The sequence below is a fragment of the Cryptomeria japonica genome, chromosome 1 (genome assembly GCF_030272615.1).
Source record: "Cryptomeria japonica chromosome 1, Sugi_1.0, whole genome shotgun sequence".
NCBI lineage: Eukaryota > Viridiplantae > Streptophyta > Pinopsida > Cupressales > Cupressaceae > Cryptomeria > Cryptomeria japonica.
This window is the reverse complement of record NC_081405.1, coordinates 210,579,736-210,601,947: the sequence shown is the minus strand read 5'-3', so window position 1 is coordinate 210,601,947 and position 22,212 is coordinate 210,579,736. Positions and strand designations below refer to the sequence as shown.

At 33.6% G+C, this 22,212-nt stretch overlaps 1 protein-coding gene across 2 annotated transcripts in view; it reads right to left on the bottom strand.

Moving 5' to 3' along the window:
- The window catches only part of LOC131030350 (uncharacterized), a 33,183-nt gene that overhangs the window by 3,446 nt on the left and 7,525 nt on the right, over positions 1-22,212 (bottom strand). For both annotated transcript variants that reach the window (XM_057961117.2, XM_057961116.1), the window contains exon 3: positions 16,501-16,549. The gene's annotated coding sequence lies outside the window, so the exon portion shown is untranslated. The remainder of the gene's footprint in view (positions 1-16,500; positions 16,550-22,212) is intronic.

Below are 22,212 nucleotides of genomic sequence, written 5' to 3'. Positions count from 1 at the left end.
CAGATAATACTTCTATAACAATATGTAAAATAATTACAATGGGGATTGCACTTGCACTTAGGCCAACTGTATAGAGTGCACTGCTCATCACAAAAGGGAAGTCTCACTGACTTACAAACACATCAGACTACAATCTGGAAAGAATGAACTGTGGAAGTAGCATCTCCTAATGCTTGATAGAGTTCTGGTTAAGCACATATGTCTACCCTGCAACACCAAATCCTTTACAACCTTTCACTGAATGATATAAAATTATTCACACATAAACCTTTATTTGATAATGCAGACATAACCATCAATCCCGACCTATAAATACAATTCATCAACCTTAATGATAAGGTCGACTAAACCCTAAACCTATAATTACAAAAGTTACATCACGTGATATCACTAGAGAAATATTATGATTTACATTACATAGCATGGACCTAATTCAAATTCCCAAACAATTACATCCACCAAAAATCATGCTAAGGCCAATCTCCAACACATTTCACCAATCGGTAGAAACCCTTAGTGCAATAACACAGAATAATTAACCGAATCCATATAGGACCACCAAATCAGCATGCCAAACAATGCAAAACCACCAAACAATTAGAACATGATCAAGAACACCTTCAGCATGATAAGAAACCATTTCCATAAGCCAAACCAAAATCACTTAACCAAATCATCAAGTATCCCCAACCCGTAAAGCTAACTGGTACCAAGAAATATCATCCGGGAACATAAATGATAACTTCCAAAACAACAAATCATGAACCAATAAAATATGACAAGCATATAGAAAACCTTAATAACCATCCAAAACCGAATCCAAGGATCAGATCATACCGGATCAGAATCACAACCAAAACCAAGACAAACACCAAGTCTAACCGAGATAGGTCTAACCAGGATATTGTGTTGACATCAATGACAAAACTTAACCAAATCCAGCATATTGCCAACAATAAATTCATTTGTTAATTTATTATTTTCAAATAGTAGAGTACCTACAACAAGTTTTCTTCTTAGTCAAAGTCAAGATATATTAATGTCACTAAAAGAGAACTTAAGGAAAGAACAAAATCAATAGAAGACCTATGTAGATAGGAAAATAACAAAGAGGACATTTTAAGGTGGGAGATTTAGTTTTCCTAAGATTATAGTCATATAGATAACTCTCCAAAGAAGAGTGGGGCTAAAAATTTGAAGCCTAATTTCAATGGACCATGTAGGATCATTATAAGAATAGGTGAGGTGGCATATAAGTTAGAGCTCTCTCCAAATAGTTAGATCTACACCATGTTTTGTGTTTCTTGTTTGAATAAAGTTCTTGGATAGTATATTGTGCCTTCACTTTATTTTCCACCCTTGTTGGATGATGAAAGGAATTTGATCTTGATTCCTAAAGAGGTTATGTAAACTAGAGAGAAAAGATTGAGAAATAGGAGCATTATTGAATACTTGATTAAATAGAATAATTTACCCACAATGGATGAAACTTAGGAAGGTCCATAAGTTATTGATCATCCAAATTTGTATTGCTTAAGGACAAGAAATTTCTAGAAGGGAGTGATGGATAGGGTCATTGTATGTCACAATTCATGCATCATTTACTCTTTAAATATTGATTTAGGGTGTGTATAAGGCTATATGTGGTAAGAGGTCATTTGGGGGTTTTATTGAAAATGATTTTCTTTAGATATTTTTAGTTTGAAGCTACTTGGAGAGGTTAAAAATATTACCTAGTATTTACTTGTTGATTCTGATTCCTACTTATCTTAAACCATACTGATAGAAATCAACTACCAAAATGATCACCTTGACCTTATTTAGAATTCATACTTGAAATAATGGAGTTACTAACTAACTTGCAAGGTTTTAAACATAACTCTTTTACATAAATTAAACCTATGCTGCAACAATAGAAATCAAAAACTAAATTACATTTGCATGAATAAAAAAATTTAGTTAATTTTGCAAGAAATAAATTCTAAATTATCATGCAAAAAGTAAATCACACCATTCAAAAATTAAAATAAACTCCATCTTTCAGTATTCATTCAAATTTAAGCCAAGATCAACCATTGCATAGTCCTAATGATTTTTTTAATGAATAAAATAAAGTAAATTGTACTAAAGCACATATACAATTACAAAAAATAAGTGATAACAACTTAAAACATCTCAACATAATCTAATATTAACAACTATTGGTGTAAACAAGAAAAACAAACAATTCAACTAAACTTTAACAACATAAAAGGAAATTAACTCAACACCAATAACAGTACATAGATCACCTCCCTTCTGTTGGTCGGGCCCTGCTCTTCCTCTTGGAGAGATTTATGACCTCCCCTATTGGATCAGAGCTTCAAATTTTCATTCAAATTGGCCCAAAGGAGGGTGAATTAAAAAGTTCTTCAACAATGAGGGAAAAATAAAAAAAGACTAAATTAAAATTACATAGATTGAGTGACTAGCCTAAAGAATAACTAGTCATTGAATATATTGACCTTATTTTGAAATTGAAATAATAAATGAAACTAATTTTATGACTCAAAAAAATTGAGTCTAAATAAATGATCAAACTACATGTGCAACATGCACTTGGTGACATTCAAAATATTTGTAGAAAATATTAAAATGATTGGTAGAATAAGGGATTCCTATATACATTGAAAATGAGAGACTATCCTACATCCTCAATGACTTAGAATAAGGGATTCCTATATACATTGAAAATGAGAGACTATCCTACATCCTCAATGACTTAGAGTAGTATCCAAATCTTTAGCAACATTCATGAACAAGCATTTGAATTGAAATTTTATGTGTAGCAAAATAAGAACTACCAGCATTCAAAACTCCTCAAAACATTGAATGCAAAAATGATTCAAAAATAAAGCATGCATTTATTTATCAACAAGATATTCTTTCAAAAAGTAAACATTTACGTCAATTCATTATCTTTAAATCATTTTATAATTACATTAAATAAGTATAAAAAAGTTATCAAAATATCAAAATATAAAAGAAGTCTTTGGTTAAATCATATAATCAAAATGGCATTATTTATACATCATCATTTCCTCCTCCTCTTGGTGTCAACCATGTCCTCTATTGGCATTTGGAGGAATTTATTATGTGTTGCATTGATGTTTTGTCATTAATGGCAACATCTGTTGTTTTGTATTTTTACCGGTTTCCGGTTGGTTCCGGTAGAGTGGTTGGATTATGATATTGATCCGATATGGTCTGGTATGATTTGGTTTGTGGAATTGGTTTGGATCTGTCATTCATGCTATTCAAATATGTATCATGATTAGTTGGTTCGGGATTTGATGACTCAGACACTATCATTTATTCTAGTAAGCCTTTTGGTCACCGGTAAGGGTTTTACCGGTAGAGCTTTGTGTATACACATAAAAATGGTCTGAAGATAATTAATTGAATAAGAAATTATTTAATTAATCCCCCTTCTCAATTTAATTGAATTCATCAACAATTTGATAAAATTCTCCCTTTTCATCTACTTATTAATAAATCTAAGGATTTATTTAATAGGTTCATTTCAATAATCCCCTTCGATTAATTAATTCAAATTAATTAATCTCTCCCCAATTAAAATCATTTATTCTAATCCCTAATTAATTAAAACAAATCAAATTATGAGTTTTTGAGAATTAATAAGTCTTTTCCTATTATTTAAATTTTTAAATTCAAATTACCCACATGCCTCCTAACTTCTAAACCTAACCCATTCCATCTAACCTTGGGTTTAATTAAACCTACCTTAGCTTGCACATCCTAACCTCCTATGGTGTGGATACTCTCCTCTTGAGACACATGGAATTCTTGGGCCACATGTCCCCTCTCTTGGAAGCCTCTTGACACTTGTCACCATAGAGATGACAAATGTTCCCTTTCATCCAACCTCTCTTGGAAGCTTCTTGACACTTGTCACCATGGAGATGACAAATGTTCCCTTTCATCCAACCTCTTTTCCAACTTCCTCTAATTTCACCATTGATATCTTCAGACTCAATCTTGACCATTGATTCCTACCAGCTCACCCCTGGCCTTGGAAATCCTATAAATAGACCGCATTTTGGAGCAATAATCATCCCATCTCATTTGCATCTTATGCATTGTTACTATAGGCATAACATCTCTTAGCATATCATTTGAGCATTGTTATTATAGGCAATTACATTCTTAGATCTAGCTTATTTTCTAGCATAATTGTTGAATCGTGTATCTTAATCATTCTCTTTTCTAGCTTAAATGCATCATTATCATCTTAAATCCTCCATCTAGGTGTAGTCAAGTCACTGGAAATTTCTTATCCAGATCTAAGAGAAAATCTCTACTCGCATTCATTAGGAGGTGATAGATCTATTAGCCATGGTTTTATCTTTATTTGTTTTAAATTTGCTAACCATGCTTGTAATGATCTATTGAGTGTTTTGTGTTGCAACTTCAGGTATCACACTTCATAGGCATGACACTTTGTTGAAGATATTTTAATGCACATTATAAGTGGTGTTGGTGCGGCTTCTAGATGGCTTTTGGGATGTTGTTGGTTATCTTGTTCATGTTACTGTTGATCAGTGGTGCTGGATTTAGTTTATGGTGACCTAATTTGGGTCTGGTGTTATCTAGGTTAAGGACCATTTTATGTAACATGTTGGAGGATGTTCTTGATGCGTTACCGATGGGATTTAATGATTGGTTTATAATGTTTTTAGCCTAAGCCAAGTTGGTTGATCAATGAATTGTGGGTTTATGTTATGAATTTATTGTATTATCTTTTAGGTGGCCGACCTAATTGTTTAGGTCCCAGGATGGTATAAATATGAAGTAAGACCTCTTTGTAGATCATGGTAATGGTTATGGGATGTTTATGCAATTACCTGTGTGTGAATAATGCTATAATCATATGTAGGAGTTTTGGTCAATCATAGGTGATCTAATTGGGTTGGTAAGAGAGGTTTAAGACCTTTGGTACCGAGCTTAACTGAAACTATTCTTAGGCATAGGAGATGTTATCTTTGTAGTTCACTCTTGTTTTTGGATTGTAGTCTGGATTTATTTTGTAGTCAGTGAGGCTCCTTTTTATGATGAGAAGTGCGCTCTAGGATGTTGGCCTTCCTGCATGTGCAAGCCCCTCATATTGTAATCAGATACTTATTGCAAAAGTATTATCTGACTGTGGGTAGGCTTCCCATCATGGATTTTTCCTTTACCGGGTTTTCCACGTACAAATGTTGGTGTCATGTGTTCTAGATGGATGGTAACTATTTTGTGATTTATGTTTATGTTTAATTTATATATCAGTCATTCTAGTATTTGGTTTATGCATTCTAGTATTGAGTGTATGTGTTCTGATAATAAGGATTTGAATGCTTAAAGTTCTGTAATATGTTGACAAATGATTGACCCCCCCTCTCAGTTGTCCTCTAGTTATCTGAGTTGTCTAACAATTCTTATCAGAGCTTGGTCCTCTCTGTAGAAGCTTAACTACTTGAGGAAGATCCTATGGCATCTAGTAGTTCAAGTTCATCAAATGCATCTGCAGTTGTTTTTTCGAAGAGAAATTCCTAGGCTTGATGGAACAAATTACAGGGTATGGAAGATTCAGATGGAGACTCATTTGAGATGTCTTGGAAATGAAATTTGGGAGATCACTAAGAAAGGTGTTACACCATTTAATCCCACATCTGGCAATCCTCCTCCGTCGGCTCTAGATAAGGAGCTTGAGAATGATTGTAGAGCTAGAGAAGCCCTTTTGTGTGCACTTTCTGATCAGCAAATAATGGGACTCACTGACAAATCAACTGCAAAGGTTATATGGGATAAATTGGAGACTTTGAATGAAGGTGACCCTACTGTTAAAATTTCTAAACTTGATGGTTACCGGGTGAGGTATGAGAACCTAAAGATGGAAGAAGATGAAAGGATTACTGCTTTTATGAAGAGAGTTAATGAGATTGTTTTGGGAATTCAATTTTGTGGTGGATCTCTGAGTGAAGATGAAATAGTTTCTAAAGTACTGAGAGATTTTCCACCAGCTTATAAGATGAAGGCTATTGCAATTAATGAGTAGAGAACTATGACAAACACTTCTGTTAATAGGGATACCTTGGTTGGAAAATTATCTTCTTTTTAGCTTGAGGAATTTGGACCTTTTGGAGATGTAAATTTTGAACCTGCTTTTCATGCATCTACATCATCTACTGGCAAGAGTGATTGGAAAGCTTTATATGCGAAGGAACTAGAGGATACGAAGAAAGAAGATGAAGAGTTTGAGAAAATTGAAGCCTTATTTTCTAGAAGAGTACCTAAAAGACCGACATGAAGTAAGTATGAAGGAAAATCACCTTTTAAATGCTTTGCATGTAATAAGATATGTCATTTTGCATCTAGATGTCCTAAAAGGAATTCAAGGTTTGAAGAAAGAGCTAGAAGATCTTTTAGGACTAACCATGATAATCAGAACAATCATAAGTATAGGAGAAACAAAGACAAATCATGCTACTATGCTGATGAGGAAGGTGATTTTCTAATCAGCAAATAATGGGACTAACTAACAAACCTACTACAAAGGTTATATGGGATAAATTGGAGACTTTGGATGAAGGTGACCCTACTGTTAAAATTGCTAAACTTGATGGTTACCGGGTGAGGTATGAGAACCTAAAGATGGAAGAAGATGAAAGGATTACTGCTTTTATGGAGAGAGTTAATGAGATTGTTTTGAGAAATTCAATTTTGTGGTGGATCTCTGAGCGAAGATGAAATAGTTTCTAAAGTATCGAGAGCTTTTCCACCAACTTATAAGATGAAGGCTATTGCAATTAATGAGTAGAGAACTATGAAAAACACCTATGTTAATAGGGATACCTTGGTTAGAAAATTATCTTCTTTTTAGCTTGAGGAATTAGGACCTTTTGGAGATGTAAAATTTGAACCTGCTTTTCATGCATCTACATCATCTACTGGCAAGAGTGATTGGAAAGCTTTATATGCGAAGGAACTAGAGGATACGAAGAAAGAAGATGAAGAGTTTGAGCAAATTGAAGCCTTATTTTCTAGAAGAGTACCTAAAGGACCGACATGAAGTAAGTATGAAGGAAAATCACCTTTTAAATGCTTTGCATGTAATAAGATATGTCATTTTGCATCTAGATGTCTTGAAAGGAATTCAAGGTTTGAAGATAGAGTTAAAAGATCTTTTAGGCCTAACCATGATCATCAGAACAAGCATACATACAGGAGAAACAAAGACAAATCATGCTACTATGCTGATGAGGAAGGTGTGACTGATTTTGATGATGAATCAATACAAGATTTAGCTAGTGGATCCGACAAAAGGAATGGGTATTTTTGGCTATCAAGGAAGATGATCTGGTACCTAAAGAGAAGGCCCTTGCTGCTAAAATTGAAGACAAGTATGAATAGGTAATTGATAGTGGATGTTCACATCATATGATTGGAGATAAAAGGAAGTTCTTATCTATGCAAGAATTTGATGGTGGTCTGGTTAGATTTGGAGATGGCAAAGAATGCATGATCAAGGAAAGAGGAACAATATAATTGGATGGTAAGCATAACACTAATAAAGTTTATTATGATGAAGGTTTAAGGCATAATATTTTGAGTGTAGGACAATTGGTGGATAAGGGATTTCAATTACAATTAAAGGATGGAAAATGCAATATTATCAATAGATCTGGATTGGAGATTGCAACCGATACACAAAATAAAGGTAATATCTTTCATTTGAACTCTGGTGAGAAGACATGTTTGATTGCACAAATTTATGAGAGTTGGCTATGGCATAAGAGGTCGTGTCATGTGAATTTTGATTGTATTGTGAAAATCAGTTCTACTAAGGCAGTTGGAGATATACCTAAGATTGTAAAGCCCTATAATCCGGTATGTAAGGAATGTCAAATGGGAAAGAAAGTCAGAAATTCTTTTAAGAGTATACAAGAAAAATCTAATGATGTTCTTGATCTTATTCATATTGATTTATGTGGTCTTTCTAGAATCAGGGTGATAGATATTTTATGCTAATCATTGATGAATATTCAAGAATGATGTGGGTTTCTTTTCTAAGGGAGAAGTCTGAAGCATTTGCAAAGTTTAAAATCTTTAAAGATAAAGTTGAGACAATGACATGATTGAAGATTAAGTGCTTAAGGTCATATCAGAGTGGAGAATTCACATCCAGTGAAATTAACAACTATTGTGAGATGAATGGTATAAGGAGATAGTTGTCTGCACCCTGGACACCTCAACATAATGGAGTTGTGGAAAGGAAGAACAAAACTATCTTGGATGCAACTAGAACGATGATTATGGAAGCTAATCTGCCTCATGTCTATTGGAGAGAAGCTATAAGAATGATAGTATACACATTCAACAAAGTTCAAATCAAAGGAGATACCAGTAATGTAATGCCCCACAAGGAAACCCTAAAGGGATAAAGCTAAAACACAAGAATAGAGTGCAAATATTTAAAAAAAGAAGATAAATACAACATAATGATGCAATGCTATATCATAAGTTCAGATAACACAACGGAAGACTAAAATAACCCCTAAATAATTTCCCAACGTGATTACTTGATTCAAAACATAACTCAACTTACACTAATTAATCCAATTAAGATGGCTAACTTAATGAGAAGATAATACTTAAACAAAGGATAAATTCTTTCAGTAAATTAAAAATATAGATAACATGATTAAGTTCATCCATTACAATTTAACCATATATTTCGACCAATCATACATTAGAACACATGTCATGCATCTACTTTCCATGCATACTTTAATTGCATTATAAACTAATGAATACATTCCATTATTCAAATCTACATTCTTCATGATCCAAATTACTGCATGTAATAATATGACTACATACATGCATTTAAGATCAACATCATCTAATCCAAATTATACATTTTAACCATAATTCCATTCATACATGCTAAATGAAAAAAGGAAGCAGAAGAACATAAACACCACATAACACCGAAATGATATCAAAGTTCACCCCTAGTGGGCTACATCTTTGGGTCTTATCAACTACAGGACCCCTCTGATAAAATAATAGGGTGAAGAATACATAAGGTTCACATCATTTACATCTTGCCATCAAGGCGTACATAAACCAATAATACATACGACCACATCGGTCCAATAGATACATGAATGATCCCTGAATAGGAAAAAGATCCAACTGAACATAATAAGAAACAAATACAAAGATCAACTAGAGCACCCATGAAACTAAGTCTTCGCAACCCATTATAAGCAACCTATGGTCTTACATGAATATCAGGTTCTCATAATGGCATAAACAACAAGACGACTCTACAACAGTGCTCCTATCAAAGACAACACAACAACACACTAGCAAACATAAGGGACAAATGTCATCACATAACTTGGGATGGCTACCATGGTAGGTCTTCATAGGTTCCGACCCCATCTATTGGGTTACCCTGGCAACCTATCCCAAGCCTCTGACCCATTCAAGTCTCATGTGGACCCACACATCCTTTCGTGAAGACAAGGTTGTTGGTTTTCCATTTCAGGCCTTCTCACTGCATGTCGAGTTTGCACTAGCATGCATCCCATGCATGAGGAACAATTATCTTACTTAGTGTTTTCATTAACTAAACTCTCTAATATTCTATTAGGTTATCACTTATTTAGACACACTTTCGATGGGTTGCCCTACAACCACTTTGGGCGCGGCCCCCACTCGAAAGCCACTTTCCCATATGACACTAGACCATAAACCAATGAACTCCTAAAACCTAGGTATACACCATGACAAGCATACAAAGTTCAATATGGTAGGAATACCCACTTGGTCAAACAAGACTTCATACGAGGTGCACTGATTGACGGTACTCTAACTAGAGACCTGACCAACTATGGTCAACCACATAACACACCTAACACTCGCATAAAGGATATGACTAGATACAAAACCATCACATGAAAATAGTAAATATTCGAGATCAAGGACATAAGCAGTATCCAAAATAAACATATCACAATAAAGGGATTGCCATTTCTTAAGCAAATGCGAATACAGAAAAATTAAACATGCATAGGCATAAATCAGAAAAGACAATCTTTTTCCATATTGTTTAAACATTAAAATTGTTCTAGTTTTCTAATCGATCTAAGATAGATTGCAATCTATCTACCTTGTCTAGGTAAATGTCACTCATGGTTTACTAACTCACTAAAGTTCGTTTTGCATCATACAATAACATAAATACATCATCATGAGTCTTCAAACCAAATTCACATGAATATAAATAAATAAACATTAATCAACTAAAATGTGATATTTATTCTTCAAAATAAAACATCATTCTCATACTAGTCGGAAACAATAATCTAATCTCATCTCTTGCAACACAAATATACACTTTCCAAAAATGGAAATATACATTTAAAGAAACCAAAAATAAATAAACATTTCCCAATTAACAAAATATTTCCTTGCGTATATTTAAACAAATATACAAACCTAAGATATTAATTAGTATATATATCTCTCTCTATATATACCTTAATTAATAAATTAATAGCAATTAATATATATTTCAGAATATACATTAATTAAAAATGGCAATTAATATATAATTAATAATACACATTAATATATAAATTACAATAATTAATATATATATTTTATAATATACATTAATTAGTAATTCTAAATTAATATATTATCTATAATATACATTAATTAAAAATAAATAATAATAAAAAAAAATTAAAAAAAACTTTTTTATAAGAAAAAGAAACTATTTTTTTAAAACTAATTTGGGGAAAACCCACGAGCCCCACCACGTGGAAGCCCACGTGGTTCCCCTTTCCTCTAGGAAGGGTTGTGGGGACCATGACATGGTCTCCCCACAACCATGGCTATGTGGAGAGCATGCCATGGCCTCCACGCCATGGCTCTCCCCATGGCTTGGGGAAGCCATGACACTCCCCAACCATGGTTCCCCAATCTGCCCCAAATAAAAATAACAATAATATTTTATTATAATTTTTTTTTGTTTTATTAAAAACAAAACCTCCAATCTGCAGTCTCAATTGAGACAATATTATGATTAAGTTTCCAGAATATGAATGATATATATATATATATATATATATATATATATATATATATATATATATATATATATATATATATAACAATGCATTTCTAAACCATATAACCCAGAAAATGGCAGGGAGGATGAAAAATAAATAATCTTTTGGAAATAAGCAATCCCAACAAGCTAAAATTGGGGAAAGATTAACCAGCATACCCAAAATGCTCAAATTTGAATTTTTTAGACAAAATTAAAATGTGAATAGCCAACCCCCAATTTTAATTTGTAAACAATTTGAGCAACCAACATTTAATCTAATCTCGAGGTTGGGAAGGAAGGCAAGGAGGGTTTGAGTTTGTGATTTAAGTACCACTCTTCCATTTTCCACAAATATAAGAAATTAACCACAAACACAACCAAATTTCTTCCAAAACCCAAACAATCTCTTTGAAACAAAGAAATCAAAGGGATAAACAAGATTCCTACCTCATTTAGCAATCCTGGGAAAGATTCGATGAAGAGCCCAACTTGCAAGCTGAAGAAATCCTTCTTTCCCCAAAATGCCCAAAATTTCTCCAAAACATCATTCTCCAAAAATATTTTTCCAAAAATAACTCTCCAAAAATAATCCTCCAAAAATGTTTTCCAAACCTAGGTTAAATGGAAAATGTTGACCAAATTTTTTTTTTTTAGAATTTAAAATACTTTCTTTTAAATCAAATGAAAAATCATTCTTTTCAAACTATTTCAATATGCTAAACTTGCTTTTCTTTTTAAAAAAATTGATTTTCTCAATTAATTGAAACTAACATTTCTATTTCCAAAATGCTGAGGATAAAATATTTCTATTTCGGATAAAATTTAATCTTTCCTTTCAAAATGCATAAATTGAATAAATTAACCATTTAATCGAACTTGCTACAAACATGAATAGAGCAATTATAATTAATGATTAATCACATAAAGGGGTCCTAAATACTAATGCGTAAAAGAACACATTAAATCAAATTAAATACTAAAGATTAAATACTCAATTTTACCACACGCAAAACATGCAACCTAATAAAGCCAGCTAGATACACGACCCACATACCCACTTGAGCACGACTAGGGTAAAATGAGGGTCTTACGACCACCTAATCCAATCTCTAAGGACCACATAGGTACACTCAAACCTACAAATCCAGGTGGAGAGACCTCGTACCTATGCAGTATTGTACCTACAATCTCTTGCAACCATGAGTCACACATGCATACATATATATATTTAATGAAAGTGTTAGCCCGAGATTAATAACATGAATAAGGAGAACAAATAAACTTACATAAGAATTGAAGTGAAAACCACATTAATAGGTACACACAATAATCATAACATTTGACTATAACATTATAACATGGTAAACTAACCAAGGTCAAACCAAGATTAGAATCTGATTAGGGAAGGGGTACTACATCCTCCCCCTAGGTTCCGACTTACTCCTGGAAGTCGTAAGGCTATATGGAAAACATGTAGCACGCATTAGCCCTAAAACTCATTTAACAAATATTAAATTGCACATATGAATCTTTTCATAAATAATTGAAACATTATTGCTAAATCCTCTACGAATGCCATTATCCATTGACAAGATACATCTAAATCTATACCTTTTAAAACATTCTACGAACTATCTACAATCATAGTAGAGAAACAAGAATTTTCTTCCTTCCATTACACCAAATTAAAGCATTAAAAAGAGGTAAACAACAATTACCATACTCATCTACCAAATACAACAAGGCAACATGCCATCATGGTCAATTTCTTTTACCAATCCATCCTCTTCATAAAATTTTATCGCATAGAACTAGCTTCAAATATCAAACTCTATAACCAAGTTAACTTTCATGAAATAAGAGAAACATATATAATTCAATTGTTTGCACTTTCCATGCATATAAAAAAAAAACCCTTTCCAATGAGTATGTCCCATAACATTGTAACAAGATAACACAATTTACTCCATGATTACACATGATAACCATCCACATAACTGGAATGTATAACTCAAAAGACCACATGTGAGCATGTCTAATGCTCTGTCACAAATAACATGCACGATCAACATCTCTATGCATGATCTCAGAACAAAATAACATGATCATAGATATCCAACATCGCACTCAAGGGCTTTATGGTGCTAGGGCACACCATAGTGGTGCTACCTTCCATACAAGACCCTCGTGAACATCCCTTGTTGCATAAGGTAGTTAGCCTCCAAGAGATAGTCACCACACATAGGTAGGTAGTGGATCCTAGTTGCCTCACAGCCTCACATACCCCCATCCTCAAGGTTCCCTACATCTACTTCCTCGTACACACTCAACCAAGACCGTCTCATATGTCCTTGGAGAGGAATTCACATTTCAACACAAGACCAACATATGAAAACAATAAGGATAAACTAGTTTAGCCACCAAAGTACAGATGAATAAAGATAATAAATCATCAATTCCAACATTAAGGCAAGAAAATAATCCGGAATTTGGAACACCAAATCAAGTAAGAAAAAGATCTCAAGATCGTGGCTAAACCTTCAAAGTCAAAATAGAATAAATTTCTGGTCCACAAAGAGATAAATAAGAATATCATAATTGCACATAACACCACTATGTGACTAGCATCTAGCCACCAATGAGGAAGGAGAGAACAATTGTCTATCTATCATAGTAGCTCATCATGTGGTGCAACCTAGTCACACATCCACACGACATGGCGGTGTCCACCTCAACATCACCCTGCATCACGTTGTCATGCGGCATGGCAATACTCCAAGTGGAGAAGGCACATAATGAACATATCCTGCATGGTAGTGTACCTCGTGGAAGAAGGCACACGCAGGTCACTTCCAGCATAGCGACGTACCTCTCAAGATACTCATCGTAAGCCAATGGTATACATGGCTAAGGTCCACCCACATGTCTACCAAAACCTGCTAACTGGCACTTCATCTGGACAAAACCTACCTTTCATGAAGACAAGGCAAAAGATCCTCCAAGATACATCATCAATATGCTCAAGAATTGCCATCATAATGCTCAAATAAAAGAGAGGAATAGGATGGCACACATAAACCTTATAAATTTGTTCATCAAAAGGGAAAGTATTGAGTACGCCTTTAATACAGTTTCATTATATAACTATATTTTTCCTCAAAATAGAGAAGCTAAAGTCACTTCACGCTGACATTAATCGTACGTCGATCCATACTATTCAAGGAACGGTGACTTCTACTACTACACCTTAACATACTAAATTACCAACAACCCGAGGTTTGGTACTCAGTAGGGTAACATATAAGCAACATCACATAAAAAGTATGGTTTTCCCATACTCATAAGAAAACATATCCTCCATGGTTGATTACTTCCCCATCCCATGGGCACATAGAGAAAGCCCAGGTTTCTTACAATACACAATGAAAGCACTAGTATTGGTTTGTTGACATTTACGGGGAGTACTTTTTTAGTACACTATCATCTACTAAAGGAAGGTTTTAATTATGCTTCCCACATGAATAACTGAATAAAATTTATTCTAGGTACAAACACTAAAATTCTTTACAATTCAAAATTACATAAAGGAAGTAACGTCCTTCCTATATATTTCACTAATTCCACTAAGCATTCATATTCATATTACTAACCATGTAAATTTTCTTTCCAAAGCGTAAAACTTCCATCTTTCAATATGAAGCCAAAAGAAAAATTACAATTTCATATGCTTTATAAACATTCTATTTAAATCAATGCATTCTTTAGTAGCATTTCTAAAAAAAATCTTATAATCAGGTAAAGAGAAGGGGGAAAGAGAGTTTGATAGTCAACTCATTCATACATATGCACCAAATCAACAAGATCACACAACATGATAAAATTTCTCACTATAAGCCTATCATCTTAATTGTATGGTTTTCATTTCACTACTGTTTAGAAGAATGCCAATTGGCCTAACATGACATCTCCAAATATTATGGTTGCAACATAATATCCTAATTTTCCAAACAAAAGAAATCAAGATAGACAATCTTTTCATTCATGCAAGACCTCTTGCGAACACTCACTACTCTTAATTAATACGAAACATATCATAATCCGCAACTTTCATCGAAAATCAAAGTACGATAAGAAGGTAAAGGAGGAGCTATCAACTAAATAATACATATTTGTGCATGCACATCAAACAAGATTTTTATTTGCACTTTCTATTCATGCTAAGTCAATAATATATATACCCAAAAGCAAGTTCAATGTAGCATTGTTCAAATAGGTCCTCAATTGAGTCGGTATCATGAAACACATAAAGAAATCTTTCATGGAACGCATCAACACACTCTTAGCCAAAATGAAATGTTCCCTTTTTATACATCTTTTACAAACAAGGCAGTCTCACATAACCGCTATTCGCATATTAATGCTTATTACTTAAAATAGAAATTTTATTATGTTACTCCTACAATACACATGGAGAATTCTTTACAAAAAAACTTACAATTTCCCTGCCAATAACCATTATGATCTTTTAAACCCATAGCCCTCTTATTATCTAGAAGCACAAAAGCATCATACGGTTCACACAAGGGTTCAAGAAGTCACAACCTTTCTCTTACAATAAGAAAAATCACATAAGAGATAATACACATATAATAAACATTTTAATTTCTATAGAGAAAAAGGAGGAAGGATGGTAAACATGCAATTCGCTACACCATAAGCATTAAACATTTACCATACAAGTCCTTCAAGTGAACAACACTAAGCTAGATCATAATCTTAATACAAGCACATTTCATACTATCAGATTCAAAACAAGCACTGACCAACCCAATGGATTAGTCTTAAGAGTACAACAATCAATAAGGGAGGTACATACAACTCTCTCTCAGAATAAGAGTAATTGTAGACCAAGATATCTAATAAGCAACAAAGCACATATAATCACTCAAAACCACCAACATCAAGAAGGTGAAAGCAAGGTGTGAACACACACGTTACACACAATTAAGGTTTGCTTGAAAGAATACGCTAAAATTGGGGAAATATTAACCGACATACCCAAAATGCGCAAATATGAATTGTTTTAGACAAAATTAAACTGTGAACAACCAACCCCCAATTTTAATTTTGTAAAAAATCTGAGAAACCAACATTTAATCTAATCTAGAGGTTGGGAAGGAAGGCAAGGAGGATTTGAGTTTGTGATTTAACTACCACTCTTCCATTTTTCACAAATATAAGAAATTAACCACAAACACAACCAAATTTCTTCCAAAACCCAAACAATCTCTTTTAAACAAAGAAATCAAAGGGATAAACAAGATTCCTACCTCATTTAGCAATCCTAGGAAATATTTGATGAAGAGCCCAACCTGCAAGCTGAAGAAATCCTTCTTTCACCAAAATGCCCAAAATTTCTCCAAAACATCATTCTCCAAAAATATTTTTCCAAAAATAACTCTCCAAAAATAATCCTCCAAAAATATTTTCCAAACCTAGGTTAAATGAAAAATGCTGAACAATTTTTTTTTTTTTAGAATTTAAAATATTTTCTTTTAAATCAAATGAAAAATCATTCTTTTCAAACTATTTCAATATGCTAAACTTGCTTTTCTTTTTAAAAAAAATGATTTTCTCAATTAATTGAAACTAGCATTTCTATTTCCAAAATGTTGAGGATAAAATATTTCTATTTCAGATAAAATTTAATCTTTCCTTTCAAAATGCATAAACTGAATAAATTCATCATTTAAAATTAACCATTTAACCGAACTTGCTACAAACATGAATAGAGAAATTCTAATTAATGATTAATTTCACAAAGGGGTCCTATTTAATTTAGTCCCTTAAATACTAATGCATAAAAGAACATATTAAATCAAATTAAATACTAAGGATTAAATACTCAATTTTACCACACGCAAAACACACAACCCAAGAAAGCCAACCAGATACACGACCCGCATACCCAACCAAAGGGGAAACTGATGGATGACTGATGATGCTCACTTGAGCATGACTAGGGTAAAACAAAGGTCTTATGACCACCTAATCCAATCTTTAAGGACCAAAGAGGTACAATCAAACCTGTGGATCTAGGTGGAGAAGAACCTTGTACCTATGCGGTACTATACCTGCAATCTTCTACAACCATGAGTCACACATGCATACATATATATATTTAATAAAAGTGTTAGCCTGATATTAATAACACTAATCAAGAGAACAAATAAAATTACATAAGAATTGATGCAAAAACCACATTAATAGGTATGCACAATAATCATAACATCTGACTATAACATTATAACATGGTAAACTAACCAAGGTCAAACCGAGATTAGAATTTGATTAGGGCAGGGGTACTACACACTTTATGAGTTATGGTTTGGTCATACACCGTGTTAGGACCCGGAGGCAACTAAGAGGGGGGGGGGTTGAATCAGTTGTTTATTTATTTCAACCCAAATATAACTTAATCAAACTTGATACATAATACCGATAAATAAAACTTAATGTCGGTTAACAGATTAACAGTTAATATCAATACTAGTGAAACTTAATGCATGAAACAGAAAGAGAAACAACATCCACAACACATAACACAAATATTTTTACATGGAAACCCTGTAAGGGGAAAAACCATGGTGGGAAACCTTACCCAAAATCAGATGATACTATTGTAGATAATATGTGTGTATAGATGGGGTCTGCACATGCAGAAAGGCCAACTACCTAGAGCTCACTGCTCAATCACAAGATGTGAGTCTCACTGACTACAATTTGATGATTAAATCCAATGATAATTTACTGCTCAAAGTAGCATCTCTAATGTTGGATTCAATATTCGCACATACCATAACCTTACATGTCACGTCTCTTCATCTCACAATTGAGATCTTGCATATATACCAAAACCTAAGACCAAATGTGTAGGTAGGCTCACTAAGAATATTATAATTAAATCAATTACAAATAAGTCAAGACGTGATGCATCATGTCAGCTCAACAACAATACCAATTGATTAAACCATCTCCATAATGTGTCGTGCTGATCTGGAATAGATAGCGCATGCCAGTACATAACCTAGACCAATTTGTTGGTAACAGAAAATATGTCAACTCAATTAGAACAATAACCAAATCACCAAAACCAAGTGTCCAAACCATGTCTTCGACATAACCAAGTGATCTCCAGAAGATAACAAGTCATCCTAAGTGTCGATGAACAATATAACCTGTCAGTAAACCAAATACCGGTGAACATAACCAAAGATCTCCAGAAGGATAAGTGTTGATAAGTGTTGACATCAATGACAAAACCAATGCAACATATCCATAATACCAACACACCAACAATTAAGTATTTTAGAATCTTTGGTAGTAAATGCTATATCAAAAGAGATGATTCCATTGGAAATTTTGATCCTAGATGTGATGAAGGAATAATTCTTTGTTATTTTAATGAGAGAAAAACATATAGATGTTATAACAAATGATTACACATAATTGTGGAGAGTACAAATGTCAAGGTGGATGAGCAAAACAAAAGTCAAATCAAAACTTATGATAGAGAATCGACAGTAGAAATGATCATAACTGAATTGGTAGCACCTACACCGGAACAAAATGTTGAACTAGTTACTCTTGTAATATCAGAAAATTCAACAGTAACTGAAGATCAGGATAGAGGAACAAAAAAATAGAAGACTCCTAGATATGTAAGGTTGAATCATTCAGAAGATCAGATCATTGGAGACAAAAACAAAGGAGTGATGACAAGAAGAAGGTTGGCAGCTGATGAGGTATGTTTTATTTCTCAAGTTGAACCGACATCAGTAATTGAAGCTTATAAAGATAAATATTGGACGAAAGCTATGGAAGAAGAATTAGACCAGATAGAAAAGAATAACACATGGAATTTAGTTCCCCGACATAAAAATAAGAATGTTATTGGAACTAAATGGGATTTTAGGAATAAATTGAATGAAGATGGACAAGTTGTGAGGAATAAAGCTAGATTAGTTTGTAAAGAATATTCTTAGAAGGAAGGAATTGATTATGGTGAAACATTTGCACCGATAGCTAAGATTGAATCTATGAGATTATTTCTTTCTTATGCTGCATATAAGAACTACAAGGTTTATCAGATGGATGTGTGGGGGCGAGAAAAGCGAGATTGGGTGACTAGGTCCTAATCCCACTTTTTCCAACACATTAGGGAATACGAAAGAGCCTAGGGAGATAGATCACTTTGGTTACTTCTTGTGAGAAAGAGAGAGCCAAATATTACCTCTTAGGTTTTCTATTCCTCTTGTTGCAAATGATGAGAAAAACTAGGGTTTGAATGATCAACTAGATTAGGAGATAAAGAATGAAGCACAAATGAACTCGGAATTGCACAAACTTGCAAATATGAAACTAAGCTACTGAAATCATGAAAGGGGGGGGATTTTGGATGTGTACCTGATGTTGCAAAATAAGCCAAACTGACAAGGACCAGGGTGCCACGCCACTCTCCCTGAGAATCTAACAAAGAGCTGCAACTGAAAGACTGCAAATTTGATGACCTGAAGCTGCAACCTGTCAAATTTCACTACAAAGTGGAGGGACCACAGTGCCACACCACTTTCTTGGGTAGGACTAGGGCACCATGCCCTTTTCCTAGGTAGATTAGGGCAAATATGAATATTCTGGACTGTTCTTGTGCCTTTTCCTGATCCAAAACTACCTTTGGATGTCTGTTTCTGCACCTGGAACTGAAAAGGAAGGGTTTGGGTGGCTATATAGGGTTTTTCCTCAGTCAAAACCATGTTTTGGTGATTTCCACCTCCACAAATAGCTGCTAATGTACTAAAAATGTGTGTGCTAGAACATTGTGTGTATGCAAGATCCTAAATGATAAGAAACTAGAGCTACCCTACACATGAGAGTAAAACCTAGATGTAAATGTGAATGTAAATGATAATGCTTCAAACCAAATATTCTAAATGATCTAAAACATGAATGTAAATGTGTAAATTGATGTAAAGAAGCACATAAAAATACATGAAAATAACATGAAATCATACCAATCCCCAAGGGAGAGATATTGCCACTAGATCTCCTATTGCTCTTCAATGTCTTCAAGGCTCCTAATTGATGATGAATGCTTGAGGGAATGTTTTTGAATGTTGTTGAATTTTGTTGAAGACTCCACATAGGCTTCTCTTTCACTACATAGAAGGCTCCTTGTGCTCCAAAAACCTGCCCTTAGATTCTTAGAAAGATAGATCTTTTCAAATGAAGAAAGAGAACTCTTATGTATGAAACCCTAGATCTTAATTTCGACTTAATTCCACCTTTAGGATGACCTAGGAATTGAATTTCCCGCCAATATTTTGGGGTTAAGCATTATAATATTATAGAATTGTGCTCCCAAAATTTTGGGAAAAAAGTCGAGGACCATGTGCACTCCCGTCATAGTCCAACCAACTTTTCACCAAATTTTTAGGGTCATTAGATATGATGATAGTAGAGAGAATCCAAAAGTTACATATGATTTCGAGGTGTTTTGATAATGTGAAATCGAGCCTTAAAGGTCGAAATAGGACATAATTAAGGTTTATGATTAAATGATTTATGGAGGAATAAAATAAAAAGGGGCACACTTAGGGTAAAGGGCCCAATTTTATAATGTATGAAGTGATAAAATAGGACTTTAGATTTAATTTAATTAAGTAATTAAATGATTAAAGGGATATTAGAAATGCAAGATGCAAGACACACTAAGGTGAGTGTTAACATAAGTGTGAAATTGTACCACCCTAGCAAGGGTGTACAATTTACGACACTACATGATGTTAAGTGTGCATTTCTAAATGGAGATCTTGAAGAGGAAGTTTATATTGAGCAACCTGATGGATTTTCACTTTCAGATGACAAAAACATGGTTTGCAGGTTAAAGAAAGCTTTATATGGATTGAAACAAGCCCCTAGAGCCTGGTATGAAAGACTAGATAAATATGTTTTGAAGCTTGATTTCACTAAAGGTAATGCTGATAGTAATTTATATTATAAGATCACTAATGATGACATATTTATTATTCAAGTCTTTGTTGATGATATCATTTTTGGAGGTGAAGATAAGTTGTGTATGAAATTATAACAATATGAAGAATGAATTTGAGATGTCTATGATTGGGGAGATGAAATTTTTCTTAGGTTTGCAGATTACTCAAACTGATAAAGGTATTTTCATTTGTCAAACTAAGTATTCTAGAGAGCTCTTGAAGAAATTTGGTATGAAAAATTCTAAGTACTTCGATGGTTACAAGTGAGAAATTGACAAAGAAAGATACATCTACGCTGGTAAATCCTATGAGGTATAAGTCTATGATTGATGGTTTGTTATATCTGACTCAGACTAGACCTGATATAATGAATGTAGTTTGTATTGTATCAAGATATTAGAGTGATCCTAGAGAAAATCATGAGAGTGTGGTGAAAAGGATTTTTCAAGCATTTGCAGGGAATAACTGAATATGGTTTGTGGTATCCTAAAAATGATGACTTTACATTATGTGCATATATAGATGTAGATTGGGCTAGATATGTTGATGACTGGAAGAGCACATCCGGTGTATCTTTCTTTCTTGGAAAGAAATTTTTTTCATGGATCAGCAAAAAGTAGTCATGCACCTCTTTATCTACTGTTGAAGCTGAGTATGTTGTTGCTGCTACTAACAGTACACAGTTCTATGGATGAAGCAAATGTTGAAGGATATAAAGGTGGATTGTAATGAATCCAGTAGTTATTCACCGTGATAACTCTATTGCTATTGATATATCAAAGAATCTGATATTTCATTCTAAAACAAAGCACATATCTATCAAGTATAACTTTTTGAAGGAGAAGGTGAAAGCAAATAAAGTCAGACTGGTTTATGTGAACACTAAAGAGTAGATTGCACACATCTTCACTAAACCTTTACCTAAAGAATCATTTGAGTACTTCAGAGACAGATTGGGGGTTTCTGCCCCTCCAGTAGAGACCCGAGTGA